The sequence below is a fragment of the Hibiscus syriacus genome, unplaced genomic scaffold (assembly GCF_006381635.1).
Source record: "Hibiscus syriacus cultivar Baekdansim isolate YM2019G1 unplaced genomic scaffold, ASM638163v2 tig00112293_pilon, whole genome shotgun sequence".
Taxonomy (NCBI): Eukaryota; Viridiplantae; Streptophyta; class Magnoliopsida; order Malvales; family Malvaceae; genus Hibiscus; species Hibiscus syriacus.
The window spans coordinates 4,292,146-4,304,781 of NW_024063296.1; positions in this window are offsets into that span (position 1 = coordinate 4,292,146).

Here is a 12,636-nt window from a genome sequence, read left to right on the forward strand (position 1 = left end):
TTCTAAGCTTGCTAGGGATAACGATGTTTTCCTTGAGTTAATGCAAATCGATGTTGTGTTGGTGATGAGGTTACTTGAAATGTTCTGCTTCAAGGTTAAGAGCATGAATGTTTATATTTGTTTGCTATGAATAATAGTTCCTTAGAAGTCAATGTTGCAAAAGCCAATGCTAGCTTAGTATCTACTTCATTGGATGAACTCTGGCACGTTGATACTTTAATAAAATTTGCTAGTGAACTAGGCATTAAAGTTGATTCCAATGTAAATAAAGAATGTATTGCATGTCATTTGGGCAAGAGTCACAAACTGCCCTTTACTGAATCAAATACGACGATTGCTTCTTTTTTTGATATTTTTTTACTCTGATTTGTGGGGACTACCATATGTGGCTTCTAATAGATTTCGTTTTTATATTTCATTTGTGGATGAATTTACTCACCACACTTGGATCTATATTTTGAAACACAAGGATGAAGCTATGTTAGCATTTCAACTATTTTAGAAACTTGTAGCTAACCATTTGGTCTTACTATCAAGGCCTTACAAAATAGACTAGGGTGGTGAGTTTCGGAGCTTATCACCAGTATTAGCCCAAGAAGGAATTATGCATAGGCTAACATGTCCTCATACTTCCGAGCAGAATGGTGTTGTAGAGCGGAAGCATCGTCATATTGTTGAACTAGTGCTTACTCTATTAGCTCAGGCATATCTACTGATTAAATATTGGTCATATGTTGTTATCTCTGCAGTTTACTTGATCAATCGTCTTCATACTAAAGTTCTACAAGGCTTGTCACAATTTGAGAAACTTTTTGGAAAAACCAGATTATTCCATGATGAAGGTTTTCGGGTGTCAATGCTTTCCTCACTTAAGGATGTTTCAAAATCATAAGTTGTCCTTTAGGTCTCAAGCCTGCACTTACTTGGGTGTTAGTCCTTAGCATAAAGAGTTTCAATGTTTGGTGTCTGATGGAAGAGTATATGTTTCTCGACATGTTGTATTTAATGAATCTGTTTTTCCATTTGTAGGAACGGAGGCTTGTGATTCATTGGGTTCTGCTGTGAACACAATTTCAACTCCTTAGTCTTTACGAGTTGTTACTGATGTCAAGAATTCATGTTTTCAGTCTTTACATGGTGCCCCAAATACAACTGCTTTAACTACTGTGAATGAGGTGGTTAATGGTTCTGTTTCACCTACTGTGAATGAGGTGGTTGATGGTGGCTCTTAGCACACCTATGATGATGTGGATGCTACTGCTTCATAAAATATTACACTTGTTGAAATTACTGGTGTAGGTACAGAGGCTAGTGACGTTCGTGATGACTCTGATAGTGTTGGTGGTGACACTATTGCCATTTCTGAACCTAATGTTAATATTTCTCACTCTCATGTTCATTCTACGATAACACATTGTCGATGTGGTATTTTTAGACCTAAAGTTTTTTGAGTGTTGTGGATGATGGCGTTCCTGCTACAATAAGTTCAACACTTCAGTCTTCTCACTGGGCTGCAGTTGTTCATGATGAATATAATGCTTTAAAAAAATGAAACCTGGACACTGATTTGACTCCCTGAAGGTAGGACTACTGTGGATGCAAATGGCTCTTTCGTATTAAGCGTAATCCTGATGGATCGATTCATCGATACAAAGCTCGATTGGTTGCCAAAGGGTTCTCTCAAATCTCAGGGTATGATTTCAAGGATACATTTAGCCATGTTGTTCGTTTTCCCACGTTTAATACAGTGTTATCCATTGTTGTCTCTAATGAATGGGTGCTTCGTCATGTTGATATAAACAATGTGTTTCTCAATAGAGATTTAAGTGAGGATGTCTACATGCAACAACCCCCTGGGTTTGAGCAGGTTGATGAACACGACAAGCTTCTTGTGTGTAAACTTCAAAAAGCTCTTTATGGTCTTCATCAGGCACCTCGCAATTGACATGTCAGGCTTAAGGATAACCTGTTGCAAATGGGGTTTGTAGTATCTCGGGCAGATCCTTCATTATTTCTCAAGCATGTTGATAATGGTTATATTTACATCCTTGGGTAGGTGGATGATATAGTCATTACGGGGCAGTCTTCCACTATTATACAAGAGGTTGTGTTAATGTTGCATGATCGTTTTTCGCTTAAGGATCTTGGGGAGTTGAGATTCTTCTTGCGAATTGAGGTCAAATGTGTTGACGGTTCAATAGTTTTGGGTCAGAAAAAATATATACTTGAGCTCTTAGAGAAGACGGGGATGTCAACTGCAACAGGCTGTGCCACTCTAATGGTAGTATCATCCAAACTCTCTCATGAAGAGGGTGAGCTCCTTCTTAATGCTAGTGAATACAGAAGTATTGTTGGCTCTTTTCTGTATGTTTGTCATACACGGCTTGACATTTCGTTTAGTGTGGGAAAAGTTTCTCAATATATGCATGAACAACGAGAAGCTCATTTTGTTGCAGTAAAAAGAACACTTCGATACTTATCCTCCACTCTTAACTTTGGACTTCTATTCTCACCTGTTGACACTGGATTGAACATTGTTGCATTTGTTGATGCGGATTGGGGTGCTAGCATTGATGATTGACGCTCCATCACCAGATATGGTGTATTTCTTGGCAAATGCCTCATTACATGGTCCTCGAAAAAATAACGTACCGTCTCCCGGACCACGATGGAGGTCGAATATAAAAGTGTAGCAGCTGCAACTGCTGATATAACTTGGGTAAATGCTCTTCTAACTGATCTTGGCATTCAACAGTGTCGTGAGTTGGTTGTCTGGTGTGACAACACCAATGTTGTTGCCAAGAGCGCCAATTTTGTCTATCATGCTCAATCCAAGCATATTGATCTTGATGTCCATTTTGTTTGTGAGAATGTAGTTGCTGGTCAACTATGCGTTAGTTATGTTCCTTCCATGCATCAAATAGCTGATGGATTTACTAAGCCTATTTCCTGAGCTGTATTTGAGGAGTTTCGCTCCAAATTTTGTGTTCATTCTTTTTAATGAAGGAGACGAGAAGAAGTAGAGAGAATATTAGCAGTGTAGTTAGCAATGTTGTTGCTGTAATTGTGCCACGTTGGTTGTGTGATTGGTTGTTGTGCCACATTGGTTGTGTGACTGGTTGTTGTGCCACGCTGGATGTGTGACTGGTTGTTAGGAGGTTGTTACTTGGTTGTTAGAGTTGTTAAAGATAACTGCTTCATGCATAGTGTATAAAAACCATCTAATGCTTAGTAATCAAGTATGCCATTTTTCTGTAATCATTTATGTGTTTTAATAGTATTCTAATATGCAGTTTGAACCACGTATTAGTGGTGCTTTGTTGGAGGGACATGGCTTCTGTGGCAGGACAATGTTTTTGTAGAAGTTTTTCAGATTTCCAATCAGTTCATTAATGTCATGGTGCATTCGAAAGAGATGGGTACGCGGTTTCAGCTGACTGTTGTATATGCTAGTCCCCATAATTCCTTGCGGAAACCTTTATGGAGACAACTTGAGTTACTTAATCCTAGGGATGGCATACCTAGGATTGTCGGTGATGATTTTAATGTCATCCTTTATGCTAACGAGAGAGTTAGTGGTGCGAGGATGCGTACAGGTGGTAATCGACTATTTTCAAACTTTCTTTCGTAAATCTTAACATATTAGGGGTTCCGTGGTCCGTCGTTCACCTGGGCGAGGGGATCACTTTATCAATGGATGGATTGTTGCATGGTTAATTCTTTGTGGTCCGCTTCTTTTATTGATTCTCATGTTATAGAGTAGGCTCTCATCATTGTCCGCTTCTTGTTTCAACTGGAGATGACCTAGGGGTTCTCTTAACCGATCTTTTCAGTTTATTGATGCTTGAAAATCACATCCGCAGTTTGATGAATTCCTGAAATTGGCTTGGTCTCCCGTATTATCAGTTCCGAATAATGTTGTTAATTTTAGGGAGGTGGTTGGTGAGTGGAATAAGAATATTTTTGGCCATATTGGAATGAAGAAATAACGTCTGTAGGCATGAATTCGTGGTATTGATTGGGCATTGGTTGAGAATCCGTCAGTCAACCTATTGCAACTGTTGAACCAACTAAAATCTGAGCTTGAATCAGTAATGGATCAGGAGGAATCTTTATGGCGTCAAAAAGCATGTAATCAATGGATGATGCTCGGTAATTGTAATACGAAGTTTTCCCACACTTCTGTTATTGCTTTCCGGCAAGCTAATTGTATTTTCACTATCAAACGGGAGGATGAGAGTTGGTGCATGGATAAAGAAGAGCTGGTTCAGATTGCTTTTAATTTCTATCGCGAGTTGTTTACTGGGTCTAGTGAGCTTCGGGTGTCGTTTCTAATTTGTGGTTCCCCCCCCCCACTGTTGGCTGCGAATGATAGTGAGCAGTTGGGGATGGCAGTTACTGATGAAGAGGTGCGTAAGGCGTTTTTTAGTATGGATGCTTCAAAGGCTTCGAGTGTTGATGGGTTGAATGTTGGATTCTTTCAACATAATTAGCATATTGTGTGTAATTTTGTTTGACTTTGTTAAACACGTGTTTGTTTGTGGAGTTATTCCAGCTTCAATTAACTAGACCATGTTGGTGTTACTTCCCAAGGTGTCGATTCCTAATTCGATGAGCCAATTTTGTCCTATTAGCCTCTCCTCAGTGTTATATAAAGTAATTTCCAAGGTGTTGTAACCTAGTCTCAAGCCATATTTACCAGATTGGGTGTGGGAGAACCAAACTAGTTGTCTCTGGTCGGTCGATCACGGACAACATCCTTAGCACCTAGGAAATAATTCATTCAATGCGTCATAAAACTGGGAAGAAAGGGTGGATGACCCTGAAGATCGATCTGGAGAAGGCCTATGACTGACTTGAGTGGGAATTTATTCAAGATACACTTGATGATTTTTTCCTTCCCATATCTCTTCGAAATTTGGTTATGCAATGTGTTTCTATGGTTTTGTCGAGTATCCTTGGGAATGGGGACATGATCGATCCCTTCACATCTTCTCAAAGTATCTGTCAGGGAGACCCGGTATCGCACTATCTATTTGTTTTATGTATGGAATGCCTCGTTCAATTAATACTGAGACTGATGAGGGACGGTAACCATTCAAATTATCCTCTAGAAGTCCGACCATCTCAAACTTTTTTTTTTGCAAATGATATGATTCTATTTGTGGAAGCCACCATGGATCAACTTCATGTTATTAGCTTAGTGTTAGGGGATTTCTGTAAAGCGTCTTAACATAAAGTAAGCGCACCTAGGACAACGATATTCTTTTCGAGGAATGTTCCTAGTGAAATAAGGATGTTAATTAGTAATGGGTTTGGTTTTGAGGAAGTCGCAGACCTTGGTAGATACCTGGGAGTTCCTATTCTGCATAGAAGGGTTACTTCGACTTCCTACAGTTATCTTGTCCAAGCAGTGGGGAGGAAGTTGAGCGGATGGAAGGCGAAGTGTTTGTCTTTTACTGGAATGATATTATTAACTAGGACAGAGCTTGCAGTGATTTATAGGTACACCCTGCAAACCACGATCCTGCCTAAAGCTTCGTGTCGAAAAATAGAGAGGTTAATTAGGCGATTTATATGGGGCATCACGGAGTCTCTAGGTTGTGTGCATTTAGTCAAATGGGATAATATTTGAAAACAGTTCAACTATGTAGCCTTGGATTCCGACATATTTCTAATCTCAATGATGCTTTTATTATGAAATTGGCATTGCAAATTCTTGTCGGCAGAGATATGTTATGGGTTCATTTATCCGAGCTAAGTATAGATGTGAGGAATGAGTATAATTGTAATTATTTTTAAATATATAAAATAAAATTATATTTTTTTGAGTCGGGTCAGGATTTTCACTCTAAACTTGAATCCAACCCCCAACCCAAACTAAACATAACATCTAAAAAACCTGACCCAAATCAAACCCAATGTTTAAAAAAACCCCGACTCGATTGGGTCAGGATGAAACCCGTCAGGTTTGGATTTCGTGCCCATCCCTAGATAAGATCTAATTATATTATGTAAAATTCTTATTTTATTAATTTAAGGTGATTAGATGTGGTAGTATCTATTTTAAATAGGGCAGATCTAGATCTAGGCCTAGGCCTATTTAGGCCATAACCCCCTATGCCCCCAAAAAGGTAAATTATTTATTTAGTCACCCATTTATTATTTAGTTCCTGTTTTGGTCACTCAATTATTATTTATTTTAAATTATACTTCTTGTTACATTTTGGTTACTCGTCTTTAAAAAAAATTAGCAGTGATGTTGGCGTATCATCATAAAATTGTAACACCCCATACCTGGTCTAGGAGTTCGTGTAAGATATGTGAGCGTACATTAGGTTCCAATCGTGTTGGACAGATCAAGATCCACATTACGCATATTTCACGGAAGCAAAATTTTGGTTACCACATATTAAACATTGTCATATGGAAGCAGCACGTAAAATTTCATACCAATCAGACATCAGACCTTCACTCAATTGATCATACAAGATTAGGAACCTAAACATAAATATGCATAACATATGTACCAAATAGTAACATGCAATTAAGGGTTTCATTATGTAATTAAGTGTGTTTAAGAAGTGATCATTCAAATTTCTTCAAATTTCCAAATTAAGAGTTTAATTAATTAAACAAATCAATTTCTGGGTTAAATTGAATTCACATAATCATTCTGGGGTCAAATTAGAATTTAAGAACACCTCATACCTTTAATGAATGCAATTTCACCTTTTTCCATCTAGCAAAATAGCGAAGTGATCGATCTTTTCTTGAATGGGACCGATCATTTTTCACGGGGGATCGATTCTTTGCAAAATAGAAACTTTGGGATCTATCCTTTCCCATAAGGGATCGATCATTTTTCTAAAAAACTCCAGATTTATAAAGAACATGCATATTTGGTCAACTAATAACCCACATAAAAGTATTCATAGACTAGGAACATGCTTGGAAACTATTCACCAGATCATAAATATCAAAACAAAAGTATAGCATGCTTTATAACATAAGTCAACACATTAATCAAGCATTTGGCACTAAAAGTCAACAATTGCGTAAAAGTTCATTTCAAGCACAAGTCACCTACTCATTTTTGACATTTAAGTTCGTTTTATGCAACCTAAGAGCTTAACACATTTATTTTACCAAGTTACACTCAACTAAACATTTTAAACACTTCTTTAGGGTCTAAAACAATATTTGAGTAATCTCATGCTTCAAGCAACAAGTTCATACTTATAAATCCAAATTCAACGAACAAAAAACAACATCAAATCCCAAACGTAAATCCACTTATTACAAACCAAAATCCAGCATTATAAGTCCCATAAGTGAATAATAGGTCTAAGTCCCATAAGTGAATAATAGGTCCAAGTCCCAAACGTCCTTAAATTGCCTCACAAAGTTCTGGACCACATACGTATAGCTTTGTTCCTTAGCCTTACTTGATCACACCGATGCCAAGCTCCTCGCCTCCAAATTCGACTCTAATCCTTTAAAAAATGTTAATAATGAGTGTGAGCTTATAAAGCCCAGTAAACGACTAACATTCAAAGCAATGCACATAACCGAAATAAAGATCAATCCTACATGTTTATACGTAACTTGTTCTTTACTCTATACATATAATTCAACATCCTATGCTTGAATGATCAATTAATGTTTTTCAAATCACTTGTTTTCCAGATTAAACAAACATCAAGGACTATATAGTTCAAAGCAATCACAAGAATGCATGCACCATTACCTTCTTGGCAAATCACACAATCACACACATTTTTCCATTTCAAGATCAAAGGTTTTTTTTGAAACATAACCCACTCATTGGATAAACAAATTCCATACAACTCTTGCTTTGCTTACAGGTCCAAAACCAAAAATTGTGGAGTAAAGTCAATGCCCAACCTTACCCCATATCTTCTCGGAGAAAAGCTCAATGTACCATCCGAACCTCGTATAATCCTGAATCACACACTAATACAAAACACATAGAGTACTCTTTCTTAGGCACACATTTTATATCCAAAGGTCATATTAAGAATAACCAATTAATCCAATTCACCAAGAGCAATTGTCAATGATACATAGTTTTCACATATTGATTTAAATACATTTTGAAACACACTTACATATAGTTGTCATGATCAACCCATATATTTGGACAGTGAGAAAGTTTAGCTCATCCAATTCACGTTCAGAATATACATAGATTTTCACAAATCGTTTCCAAAATCCTATGCATCATTTGCAACATATCTCATTGTTGAGTTAATCGATCGACGGAATCGACCAAGAGGGATGTGAATTGGTAATTAAAATTTTGGTGGAAGCTTTTGCAGAAAATTGAAAGTAATTGCACAACGATTTAGAGTGGTTCGACTTTCTCAATCAAAGTCTACGTCCACTACCTTAGCTATCCACACTAAGGATTTTCCAACAAATTCACTAATTTGTTCTTTCTTTTGAGGCCAAAGAGATAACCTTACAACTCCCTCAAGAATATACCCCAATTCTTGAGAACACTCTTTCTCAAAGAGAAGATTACAAAATTGAAACTTACAAGGAAATCCTCACAAGGTATATTGTTTGCACAATTCTAGAACAAAGAAAAGAACACTAAAAAATGAATACAATTGAGTACAAGTAGTGTTATTGAAAGCAAAATGAATATTGAATGAAAAATAGGCTTGAAATGCTCAAACTTGAGGTTTGATGCTTTCTCTTTGATTCTCTCTTGATTCTTGTTGATTGTTGTTTCTTTGTTATTGATCAATGGATTCTAAGCTTGTTTAAATACACTTTCAAATGATTATGAACATTGGGGATGCTTAGTGGAGTCAATAGAGCCGTTTAAGTGTGAAAACAAATAATTAAAGCAGTTGGGAGCGTCAATGCATTGATGCATACCCATGGTGCATCAGTGTAAAATTCAAATATTTTGACCCGTTAAACCCTAAGTGCATCAGTGCACTAAGAGTGCATCGATGCATCAAGGGCATTCGATGTTTCAAAATAGCCAGAGTGCATCGATGCATGGCTGGTGCATCGATGCATCAAATGCATTCGATGTTTTCATAAAATCCTCAGTGCATCGATGCATGGTATGTGCATCGATGCATGAAATGCATTCGATGTTCAATTTAATTCATGGTGCATCGATGCATGGATTGGTGCATCGGTGCATCACTTTGATAAATTGATTTTAGGCTTGATTTTGGTTCAAAATACTTTATGAAATTTGTTTCAAAAATAGTTTAAGTATAAAACACAATTTTACACATTTAGTAAGGTTTGATTTTTGAACTTGAAAGTCTTGGAGTAATAATTTGATATTCGATTAATTAAATTGAATATACTTTGAAAATCATTTGTAAAATCTTAAAATTCATTTAAACTTAGTTTGTTATATCGAAACAGAAAAATGTTTTCAACAATCTCCCCCTTTTTGATATAGCAAAACATTTGTGTTTTTTTAAGATTTTCTAAAATTTTGAAATCAATTTTGAAAAATTACTCCCCCTTACTACAACACTTCTCCCCTTTAACACTTTTACACTTCTCCCCCTTTTTGTTAAATCAAAAAGACATTAAAATGTTTTAAACAAGGTTTTGAAAAGCATAGCCAATTGATTTTAAATATATATATAGCTTAAGCTGCTAAGATCACAATCAAAAGAGAGATTAGCCATTAGTTCCATAACCAATATTCATAAACAAATGTGAAATGGCATAATCGATCATATATATCTAATGATGCAAAAGTAAGAAAATACAACCAAACCAAATATATATATATATTAAGTTCAAAATACAATCATCCAAACCATAACAAATTCAAGAATTTAACAATCCAAAACAAACAATCCAGAAACATAAAAAACAATCCAAGTTTGAAATACTAAGAAAGCGTGGAGAAAAGGTCTAATCCATCAGAGGGTCGGGAGGAGGAGGATAATGAGCTCAAACTTCAAGAGTGAGAGCGTCCATACGTTCACGGATCTCCCGTTGAAACTCAGTAATCTGAGACTCCATGGAGGCAAACCTAAGATCAAACGACTCCAAGAAGGATCGAAAATATGGTGGCATTTGATCTTCTTGCCGTGCCAGTTTCGGTACAGGCTCATCGTCTGGAACATGATCGTCGATATCTTGCATAAGTTGTTGAAACTCAGGATCATCGTTAGCAGTCGGTGCCGAAGGGGGAGGAGGAGCACGAGAAGAGCTAGGAGCAGCTCGTGAAGAGCTAGCTCCCGGAGTTTGCTTACCGGGTCGAAATACCCAAAGATCGGTTTCCTCGTCTTGTTTCCAATCCGCTTTCTTTAAGGAAGTAAGATTGATTTGATTTTGGAGTGGGATATGATTATCGAGAGAGACGTTTAGATCGAGTTTGATAAAGAGGTTACTCAGAAAAATAATGTGGGGCAGATTTATTTTGATCTTATTTTTAATACAGTGCATTCACCATAAATCCCTAGCACGAAGGGTGGAGTACCTACCTCGGATGGTCTAAACCACCAAGAGATCATCAAATGAAAAAAATGGTCGTGATGAGATCGTAGAGTACTAACACTAGAATTTGGAACATAGGGATATTCCACATTTTCATTCTCATTAAATAACCCATCATCATCTAACCCAAAATGGAAAGCTATAGTCTCAGGGTCAATATTAATATATTGGCCTAAAAGATAAGATCTAATGGCTATAGTCCCACATTGAGTTTCATTTTGAATACATACCGCATTGGAATAGAAAATACGGACTAACTATTGATAAACGATAGGTTTGAGCTGAAACATTTTATCAAACTTCCAAGCTTTAAGAATCGGAAGGTATTCAAAGTCAATATCTATCATAGCTTGAAGAGAAGGAATACGCTCTTCCCGAATTCTATAAGATTGAAAAGAATTTCTGTACCTAGAGCACAATTCGTGTCTACGACGCTCAGACATGTTAAAACAAGATCCTAATAGAGATGTAGGTGGAGGAGGAACAAGATTAGGAGGTTGGTTTGAACGAGAACGACTCGATGAAGTCCTAGGGCGTTTGGGATTTGACATGTTTTAAAGATTCGGAAAAGGAATGTAACCTGCAATTTGAAACACATGTATGAACAATAATCAATCCCAAAACTCAATTGAGCCCTCAATAATTCAAGGTTCTCTAAACTGAATCCTAATGGGCAAGGTTTTGAAAACTATTTGAAAATAATTTTTGTAAAATCATAATATGTATAGTTTTTATGAAAACAACATAATTGAATCAAAAACATCAAATTTAAAAATTAAATTCAAATTTTCGATTTTTTTTAATTTCAAAAATTTCTTTGAAATTTTGTGAGGTTTTGATGAAATTGGTTGTAAAATCTAGTTTGTAATCATCAAACAATCAATGCCTGATAAAATGTTAATCCTAGAACTAATTAAAACTAGCCCTAAGATTAGAATATGATAAAATAGAGGTTTTTAGAAAAATACCTTTAAAATTTCGGATTTGAGAGGAATGAGATATTGTGTTGCACGATTTAATGATAGTAGTAGGATATAGAGATGAAAAGATTGAAGATCGAAAATGTTTCGATGTTTTTGAGTAAAAGGTGATTTAGAGAAAGAGAGGCGGTAATGGAGTGTTTTTGAGGGTTTTGAAACAAAGAAGAGAATCAGGGTTTTTAACCAAAACCCGATGGATGCATTGATGCATGGCCTTATGCATCGATGCATATTCAAGGCGTGCATCGCTGCACCTTCATGGTGTATCGATGCACATTCAAGGATGCATCGATGCACTGCTAGGTGTATCAATGCATGAAGCACAAAAATGTCAAAAATCTGTTTTAAATACTCAAAATGCTAAATTAATTGGCTCTAGTGGTATTGGCTACTCATATATTGAAAATTAATCATGTTCAATCAATCAAATTAATACTTAAACCACTTTTGAACATAAAATTAATTTTCATCAAGCAACATAAACTCCCCTTAACTAATAGCAAAGAATGCAATCAAAAATTATTATTATAAGCATTTTTCATTTATTCTTAAAAGTGCTAAATTTATTTTAAACACTAAGTGAAGATAGGTCAGTTAAACCTATTTCTCTCCTATGTGTCCAAAATCTTTCCTTGTCTAAAGGTTTTGTAAAGATATCCGCTAATTGATGCAAAGTATCAACAAATTCTAGAACTACATCTTCCTTAGCGACATGGTCTCTAATGAAGTGATGTCTAATTTCAATATGCTTAGTTCTAGAGTGTTGGATGGGATTTTTAGTGAGATAAATAGCACTAGTATTGTCACACTTGATAGGAATGGTACCTACTTCAATTCCATAATCAAAAGTTGTTGTTTCATCCATAAAACTTGTGCACAACAACTACCAGCTGAAATGTATTCGGCTTCAGTGGTAGATAATGCAACACAATTTTTTTTCTTTGAAAACCAAGAAATCAGCATATTTCCAAGGAATTGGCAAGTACCGGAGGTGCTTTTCCTATCTAATTTGCATCCTCCATAATCCGCATCAGAGAAGACATGCAAGCTAAAGCTAGAGTCTCTAGGATACCAAATTCTTAAACTAGAAGTGTCCTTAAGGTATCTAAAGATCCTCTTAACAGCTAGTAAATGTGATTCCTTA